This window comes from Ixodes scapularis, unplaced genomic scaffold (genome assembly GCF_016920785.2).
Source record: "Ixodes scapularis isolate PalLabHiFi unplaced genomic scaffold, ASM1692078v2 ptg001583l_1__unscaffolded, whole genome shotgun sequence".
NCBI lineage: Eukaryota > Metazoa > Arthropoda > Arachnida > Ixodida > Ixodidae > Ixodes > Ixodes scapularis.
The window spans coordinates 245,578-255,541 of NW_024610169.1; the positions used below are offsets into that span (position 1 = coordinate 245,578).

A 9,964-nucleotide genomic window follows, 5' to 3' on the forward strand; every position below is an offset into this window, starting at 1 on the left:
TGTCGCCCCATTGCAGGTGCGGCTGAACAGTGAGCTCTACCAGTCCCCCGCAGGATCGGCCTGTTTCCGAGTGTCTTTTTCGACGTGCATATCTGTTCTGTCAAATTTCTCGTGTTTTGCGCGTCGCTGTGAGTTTTTTCGTGTCTCCGCAAGCTTGAGAAATGCGAAAAGAGCGACGGTGAGATGCCGTGCAAGTGCTGTGTGCCGCGATGCCGCGGAAACTACACCGTGGACACCAAAGTGCACGTGTTCAATTTCCTAAAGGATCAAACACTGAGGGACCCATGGATACGCGCTGTGCCGCGGGAAGACCTCTTTGTCACCGAGAATTCAAGGGTAAGCTTTCTTTTTGGTAGAGAATTAACTGTTTCATTGCAAATGGAAATTCAATATATGTAAACATTCGTATAAATGTGGCTCGCAACCCGCACTTTATGTCAAATACCCATTGGTTTGTTCATTGGACGCAAACTTCCTTTCTAGGTATGCGAACTTCACTTCGGACATGAGGACATCATCCGAGAAGCATCGCATACCGATGAATGCACTGGCCGCACCATCACAGTGCCCTTATCCCATGTCCGTCTTCGTTCTGACGCTGTACCGTCGAAGTTCCCTAGCTGCCCGACCTACCTGTCTAGGGAAGCCACAAGAGAAGATCCCGACTCCAAGCGGGCGCGCATGGAGCATGCTGCTATGCAGAAAGCTATCGCGAGTCCGAGGAGGTGTTTAACAGGGCACATGAAGAGGGCAAAGTCCATTCTTTAGGAGAACTAACAGGACACTTGCGGAGCAGGAAGATGAAGTTTTGGAACATAATAGAAAAGGACGAAATGCTTGTTATTATCCACATCGTCGACGATGAGGCCTAGTGGCTGAAGTACTCTTTCTGCGTAAAAGGAGATATGAGCGTGGCTCTACATGTCATGAAAACGGCGGTAAAAAAGTTAGGTGCAAATCTGGTCGCTCCAGAAATTGCTGACAGTAAGTAGGGTATAGTAGAACTCCTCGAAAGCATCGAGAAGTGGGACGGGGACCTGATTTCCAACTCAGTCGGGGAAATTTGTAAAGCTATTTCCCTACTGCTAGATCAGTGTCTACGTCTCACGCAGTAGACGACGCCGACTCCATTAAATTTCTGCGAGAGCAAGTAAGCTTGTTCCAAGCGAAAAAAGAGCGCAGACGCTACTCTGCGGATTTCATGGTTTTCTGTTGCATTCTTTTCACCATATCGCCCCATGCGTACGCTTATATACGCAGCCATGGAAGCGTCACTTTGCCGCATCCCATGACAATCAGATCGGTATGCTCCTCTTGTGGCATGAGCCCTCAACAAGAGCATCAGAGCGAGGCATTCCTCAGTTACATGGCGAGAAGAATTTCTGACCTCAAAGATGACCAGCGCTTCGTCACCGTAATGGTAGACGAAATACACATCAAACCTTACTTTGAATACAAAGGGGGCAATATTACTGGAGCTGCGCTTAACTCAAAGGAAGCTGCAAACTGTGCGCTCGCTTTCATGGTGCACAGCCTGAAGTGCAAATTCAAAGAAGTTGCGCACATCATGCCAGTGCACAGACTAGACGCGGAGTTCCTGCACAAGATGCTGAAAGGTGTGATTTGCGGGCTGGAAAAGATTGGGTACCGCGTCGTGTGCGTCGTGAGTAACAACAACTCTGTGAATAGAAAAGCAATGTCCCACTTCGAATCGCCCGCTTCTAACAGAATTGTGTACCAACACCATCCGACCCTGCAAGGCCGCTGTTTGTCGTTATAGACCCGGTACACATACTAAAATGGATATGAAACAACTGGATCGACCAGAAGAATGTCCCAGTTTGCTTCTACTTCCCTGAGATGCAAACAAATGCGGCACAGAGCGCATGCAAACAGTGTCATTTTCGACAATCAGAGACCTTCACAGCAAAGAATGTAACCAGCTGTTGAAATATGGCTATGGACTATCGAGAAAAGCCCTTTACCCGTCGAATATTGAAAGGCAGAACGTAAAGCTTGCCTTGCAAATCACAACCTGTTCTCATTTGAGGCCACTGCTACTTTCATCGACATCATACTCAAGTGGTGGAAAATTGTGAATGTGAAAACTCCGTGGAAGGAAAAGAGGCTGAGAGACCAGTTCCAACAACCAGTGTTCTCCGTGGACAACGATCCAAAAATTGACTTCTTGCACTTGCTTTTGAAATGGCTGGATGAGTGGAAAAAGAAAGGCCTTAACAAAGGAGACTCACGCTGCGCCCGAGCACACTACCTATGCGGTTGTAGAGCTCGCTAGGTACAGCTTCGAAGAGCTTAAAATGGCCTATGTTCTTTTTGGTAAGATACAAACAGACTGCCTAGAGGACCGGTTTGGAAAGTATAGACAACTGGCAGGTGCGCAGTATCATGTTTCTATCAGGTAGATTTATGAAGTCGAAAACAGGCTGTGCCTGCAGAGCACCTTGCCGACTATTTCTACTGACCAGCATTGGGAATGTGCACGGAAGCAGGTACAGGCATAGCATCCCAGCTGCAACGTAGTTGCAAGCAGCGAGACGCTTTCGAAGATACAGGACATCCTTCCGATCCTGGTCTACGTTGCAGGATATGCCGTGTACGCGACCCTCAAAAAGTTAAATTGCGCAAAATGCAAGGACGCGTAACTGTGGATAAGACAATTGCAGTGTCTGCCGCCCATGAGCACTAGGATCTCGTGAAGCAGTTAGACAGAGGAGGTCTAGTGTACCCATCGATGTTTCTGCTTAATGCTGTTGCTCACAACTACGTTGTCGTAGAGCAGCTCGCTACGCAACCAGAACTGCTACTAATACCCGAACAGCGCCAAGTCGTCACGAAGCTGACGCTGCATTTGCTGGCCAACGAAGAGCCATCTGACTTCGACGCCTGCGAGAACGGCCACACGAGTGAATCTGCGCTGAAAGACATCCTTCGGTGCAGCACGAACGTTTTACTGAAGAACTTCTGTGGAAAGCTAAACGACAAGCGTCTCGACGCTGCTGACAAGTGAAAAAAAAACGGAAAGCCGTAAATTTTAAGAAAAAATAGGTGTACTGCTCCTGATGGAAGCGCAAACAAAAACGAAACTGGAATGTGTAAATAAATGTTTCGCTTCTATAATTTTTGTCCAGTGAAATTTCTTTTACAGCACATGCATGCTCGTTCTTCCAAGAAAAAAAAAAATGCCCTCGCAGTAAATCGGTGCGACAACCTCTCTTGAACAGCGCTCCGCACTTTCACCAATCCGCCCTATCGTGTGACGTCACAGGAAGAGTGCTAAGTCCTTAAACGTTTCTAGAGGGTGTTGCCTTGGCCCGCTGCTGACCCGCCTTAAAGAAATGTGGACATCTTTAAATTGGACTGACATCCTCCGCAATATCAACAATCCATCTCGTCGTCATCTTGGATGTGTATACTCATCGCAATATTATGTTCGTTAAACGCGGCACAGCGGGCCTCCATGGTACGGGCCGTTGCCTTTCAACGGTACCGCCGCTCTCCAGAGCCAAATAAAGGTATTATTATGTATTATTAAAACAGTGCAAAGGGTAGGGCGCGCGAGCGTCTTGAGACGCGGTTTGCTCGGCTCAGGTTAAAGGGCAACTCCGGCCAAAACTCAAAATGAAATAAATTACTGGTATCGCTGTAGTGACACAAAATACGACCCCAGCCAAAATATTACGTCCGGTGGACGCCGCATTCTCAACTAATGCCGATAATAAAAATGCGACCCGCCGCGAGCCGCTGCTCCTTAGCGGGCGGCCAGCGGGTTGCCGATCGTTAAAGCAACATTGGGCCGTGACGTCAGTATCGTTCTCTTTTTTTTCCTCCGGTCCGAGCGTTGTGCGGAGTGCGCCTCTTTGAGCCGCTACCACCGCTGCTTCGACTTGTGATTGGCGTGTTTAGCCGTTGCTTTTATGTGTAGCCCGTGTAGCTTCGGTATAGCCTTTTGTTTATTTGCCTTGTGAGGACTCCAAGACTCGTTTTAGCGAGCAACATGTTGCGCCCAAGACTGCCCAGCTGTTCCTCGACAGATGCCGAGTGCAACTTGTAGCGCTGTGGGCTACTCAAACAACCCGCTGCGCAACACGGAGGTGCTTTTCACAAGTTTCCAACGGACCGGAAATTGGAGAAGGTGTGGGTGAACGCTGTTTGACGAGTGGACTTTGGACTTCGGCTTTTACGCGCCCGAGGAAAAAAGAACGAACAAACAGACGTGTACAGCCCAGCACACATCTGCTCGGGCGCCGCGGCCCGCGCCGGAAAGCCTCAAAGCTTCGTGTCTGGGACTGACCCGCAGCGCGAAAGCGAGAGAGCCCCCAGTACTGTACGTCACTGGCAGCGCGGCGTAGAGCAACGCCGCTCCATCCACGGAGCCCCGATGACAATTTAGGCCTAGCCACGAGTACGGAATACCGCGCACACGGCGACAGCCGCCGAGTACGGCACCAAATGAGTTCACTCGTTTTCCAGTCGCTAGCTTTTGGGTATACAAGCGACAAGTGCGGCATGGCGCACGCACGGCGGCGGCCGCCGAGTACGGCACGGTGCGAGTTCACGGCTTTTCCAGTTGCTAACTTTTGGGTATACGCACTAACTGTTGCTACATATGCTGGATAACTACCACGTATACAAAATTAAAACAAAATCAGCTTACCTCCTATCTTTAGACGGCTAGCGAACAGAGACAGGTGGCGCTCGGCCTGCGTATTCGTTGAATGAGAACGATCCTGACGTCATAGCGGCTCATTTCCAGTGTTGCCGGGGCCTCGAGCGGCTAGCTCCGGTTTTGTTGGCCGCGCCTCAAACAAAACTTTGAGGGGCGATATCTTTAAAACTACGCACAATAACGAGAAAAAAATTAACCTTGCAAATCACGGACGCTGACTGCACTAAAACAGTCAAAATCCCAAAATCGAAAGTATGGACCGGAGTTGCCTCTTAAGACGGCCCCGCACGGCTTGTGCGGGAGCGTCCCAGTCTCAACTGAGACGCTGTTTCCAGGAAGTCGGCCCTGGTTCGGACCGCACGTTCGTTCCTTCTACCGTTGAATATGGTCGTGACGAAACCCTAACATGCGACAAGTTTTCAGTCACCAAGAGTTATACCTTCTTACTCGAGCTACGCTAAAACGACTTAAATTAGTCATGTCACAAATTTAGAGTTCACGACCACCACTAGGGGATGTTTTGAGGCGTGTGGTTGGCCCCGAGATGCTCGCCTATTAAAACCAATGTATGGCCAAACTCTCCCCATACATGGCTCTGGTGGAAAGCTGACAGCAGCGACGCTTTTGGTCGGGCACATCGCTAATAGCGCGAGTGCTCGTTCTGCGAAAGAACGCTTCAAAGCAGAGAGCTTGAGCTCTCGTGCTTGTGGCATTGGTTGTGGCTTCAGCTTAAGGGTGAACTACATTCACTAGATCCTGGAAAACTAGTGCCATTGCCTTGCCTACCTGCTAGCCAGACACAAACGAATACTAACACACAGACGACCAAAACCTCGCAAGGCGACCGCAAGGCGACCTGTCGACGTTGCCATCGAAATCGTCATCTCGGCCCATTCAAAGCTTCAAAGCTTCCAGAGGGTCGTTCTAAACCAGTGGCGCCAAGATCACGATAAAGCAACATTGTACCGAAAGCGTTCCTCGCCAATATATGCGTCTTTGGCACTGTGTATACAATCAACTTAGCAACCATGCCCATCTCCACAGATATCTTAGAATTATAATGTTATTCTTGTGTATTTTAAAGCAGTAAAATTATTTTTAACTGCCTCCAAGCCCCGACACAACATGTGGTGGTGGTACGAAAATTCACACTTGTTTTCTCGGTGTGTAGATAGCAATATCTCGGTATAGAAGAAACTTCTCCATAAAGCTACCAGTCACCAGCGAATTTAGATCGGCTCACCGAGAACGGAGGAGTGAAGGAGGAATTGCTCACTTCAAGGACCAAGATGGCGACCATGCAGGGAGCTTGGCGCTACTTTCCCATGATCCAGCGACTTTATGGTTGACGGAGTATTGGCGTGCTTATCTCAAGTTTGAGCACGCATATCACGAGCAAAATCGAAGATTTTATGTCGCGTTTTGATTGTGCGTTCTTATGCTCCAACACGTTGCTGGAAGGCGCCTTGAAAAACAATTTATAAAAGGATCTGAATGGGTTGAATTCTTGGCGTTTCGATAGCATGTTAAGGCCACGAGCTCTAAATTTTTCGTTGATCCTATTTTATATTTGACGCACACGAACAGACGCTAAGAGACGCTAGCATTCGAACGTGGCTTGTGCGTAATTGAGCACTACAGCGCCGCTTTTATGGTCGCATCAGGCAGACGGTGAAGCCAATATTACAAAGTCGCGTCTTGTGGAAACACTCGCGACCCCTGACCGCGCGCAACAGACCTATAGCTGACTCTGGTAATTCAAAAGGCCAGTAGCGCTCAAGTTTTGAGCAGCGCCCATGGCAAGCAAAATAGAATATTTGTGATTCGTGTTCCGGGTTTTTCGAACATGCGTCATTGTGCGTCCCCACTACAGTTTTTTTATACTCTGTTCCATTATAAGTGTCAGCATAGCAGAGACCACACGAGCGAGCTCTGAGCTTTCAGTGTCCCTGCCAAGCACGCGCGCTCGTGCAAGTAGTCTCGGCGTAGCTATCACGTGAAGTGAAGCATACGTTTCCACGGTGGCTATAAAACAAAGCAATAGAAATAATATTGCAGAAAGGAATGTTTGATGAGACGCCGAGGCCGCGAGTAAAACGAATACTATTTATTTTTTAGGCGTTTTGTTATGGCGCATGTACAGATGCTAACTAGAGCCACTCTATATGGCAGCGTAGCTGCCAGAGTAGCGACACGACGCAAAATGATCTACATGTATGACGTCCGAAGCGCCGATAGTGATCTGCATTTTGGACCTGAGAGGCTGCCATGGTAACTGTGCTGCTAGCGACGCCGGGCGGCCACTTCTCTAGTCTCGTTGTGTTGATATCTCCATTCGTTCATTGAAAAGTGGTAAAAGAGGTCGTGGGTAAAAGACGCTTGACATGGCGGTGCGGCACGGGCCTCTGGAGGGACGGTGCCTGTTTCTTCTGTGAATTAAGACGATTTGCAGCCCGGGGACTGTCGGGCAACGAGAGCTGCTAAGTATCGTAGGTGCACCGACAAGGCGAGTGGTTTTCCGCGCCGCCGGGATGGCGGCCACTTCGTGGGACTTAAACGCCGGAACGCGTGGCCGTTGATACAGGCTGCTCCACCTGGAGGGCCCCTGAGAACTAATGAAAATGCGCCGGGATGCGAGGGTGCGAGTCCTACTAAGATGAGCTCGACCCTCGCGCGGCGCGTCTGGGAGTTCCGCGTTTCGCCTGTGGCGCGCTGTAAGCGCCGTCACACCCGATACAAAAAGCACTGTCACTCGCTTTGGGTCTCGGATTCCCAGCGATGTCTCTTCAGCGCTGTTATTCATTATTGCTTTGTGTATCGCAAGGGCGAAATGAAAGTTGAAACATTTCGTGCACAGAAGACCCGTAGTGCTTGATGATGTGTCACCGGAACCACGCTGGGGCTACGGTGAACAACGTGCCATGCGTGGTTTCTGGGAAATAGTGAAACGTCATAAACGCGAAATAAAATGTCTTTATTCGCACGGCCATACTCTTTATGAAAGAAAAATGCTGCAACAGGCCAACGCGGATGCCTCGGTTTTTATGAGCAATGCCCACGTTTTTGTGCGAGGTTACCAGTAGAATCTTAAAAAGCGAGGAATTCATTGCTCATGCTCTCTTTGGTAACCGCCGATATGCCAGGCGTATCAAGTCCGGAGCGGAATAAATTCATCATCCTGTCTGAGCAGGGCATATCACAAAGAGCTATAGCCAGGTTAAGCGGCCGCCCGGTGTCGACTAGAGCCACTCTAAGTGGCAGCGTAGCTGCCAGAGTAGCGCCACGCTTCTTCCTGTGCCGCCTCTCACCACGATTGGTCACACGCGGTACCATAGCAACGAGCCGTGCTGGCACTGTGCCCATAGCAACCGCGTGACTACTCAACACTTTACCTCGCAAGGGCCGTGATGTCACCGGAAAGATGGCAGCGCCCAGAGAAGGTGCATGCGAGTTTGTTCGGTGTGCGGAGTCCTGATGTGCAGCTCTTGGCCGACGATTTCGGACTTTTTCGTGCTCTCTGATGCAGATATAACGTGAAGATCTGAAAGAATGAGACTTTATACCTTTTCTGAGCAAGATCGCTCTTGATATTAGCACCTGTGGGACAAATTTGGTCATATCGCCGTAGTGGTGCTCGGATTCCCGGATGTCTTCGAGGATCGAGAAGGCTTTTAGCATGCCATTTTCGCATACTGTTGGCTTTGTTTTGACGTTGGAGAGTCTGAGAACTGATGGATAATGTATAAGTCGCAAGTTGGGCCTCGGGGAAGTTGTTTCAGCCCCAGGTAACAGCATAATCACAGAAACGTTTAGCGAGGAAGCTCGTGCGATCTTTACGTTCTGTACTAATCAAGGATTTTACAATATAGGTAGTTTTTAGGATAAAATCTTCGTATTTTTTCTAGCTTCCTTTGAAAGTTGGAATTTCTGAGAATCGAAACGAAACGTATACCTTGCGTGTATGGGTAGGGCCTAGGGGAAATTGTTTTAGCGCTGAATCACCGAAAAACCACAGCAACTTTTAGCGAGGAAGCGCCTGCGATCTTTAACTTTTTGTTCTAATCTGTGATATTACAACTTCGCAGTTCTGAAGACTTTGATATAACGTGCCCTCATTGCAATGGATTGCATTTGATCGCAGTGTTTTTGGTTTATTTTTTCAAGTGACAAGCTGGTATTTGCTAAAATGACGTATACGAATTGACCTGTTATATAACAATGCATCAACACATACTATTAAACTTCGATGCTCAGAGATATGTTCGTCTTTGGGATTAAGAAGTTACAAACATAATTATTTTTTATGTGTAATATTTATTTTCTGTAGCTGGGCCCGTTTTGTGCTCATTAATGGCAGTGTGCTATAATCTTATCATGTGTGTATGATTCTGAATATCCTCTTTGCAATGCCTACAAAGGCCAAAATGACGTCAGCCGACCCCAGCTCACGCATTGGACACGAAAACGGCGTCACTCTGACGTATGTGCTCGTCAACAATCAATTCGTCGACGAATATTTGAATTCGCGTTCGTGGCCAATGAGTGCATTTACGGAACTTATCATCACAGACGAATGCCAGGTTCTACGTTGTGCTTAAAAGGCACAGTGGAAGCTTGGGATCATCGCACCGCTGCCCTAGCATGTTACGACCGCGTGATTTCACAGTTTGCTTTTGAGTAGAGGATTACAGCTAAGAAAGAAAAAGTAAAAAATCATTTCATGATTCCTTTAGCACGGATGTGTGTGCTACACCGGATAAAAATATTGACATTTCGCACGCCGGTAAACTTCCGGACGACCACTTGGCCAGTCGGCAAGAACACCTCATATCCGGCGTCCGTCTCTTTTTGATGGCGTTAACAATCCTCTGGAGACCACCATGCTGTCCTTCTTGGTTTAACCTTGTCGACTGTTCATCGCCCAAACGAGAGTGAGACGGTCGTCGACGTCGCTCCTCGCCAGTCGGTGAGATAATCTCATCTTCAATGAATGATTGGATCTTGAAGAAGTATGATGCTAAGCCTACGTCCGCTTACTATGGGGCAGTCGAGCAAACAGTCATGTACGGAGGCAATCGTCCTGTCGTGGCCGGCGTTTTCGGATTTTGTTTCATCGGAGCGAAGTCCGAAAGTACAAGGACGGTACGTACGTCCCACCAAGCGGCCGCCATTCCGGCGGCGCGGAAAACCACTCGCCTTTTCCGTGCACCTACAAATACTTAGCAGCTCTTGTCGCCCGACAGTCCCCGGGCTGCAAATCGTTTCACTTCACACAAG

The 9,964-nt window shown here is 48.8% G+C and overlaps 1 pseudogene; it reads left to right on the plus strand.

The window, feature by feature from the left end:
• Nucleotides 1-800: 800 nt before the first annotated feature.
• On the plus strand, nt 801-1,780 carry LOC121045975 (annotated as a pseudogene).
• The last annotated feature ends 8,184 nt before the right edge of the window (nt 1,781-9,964 follow it).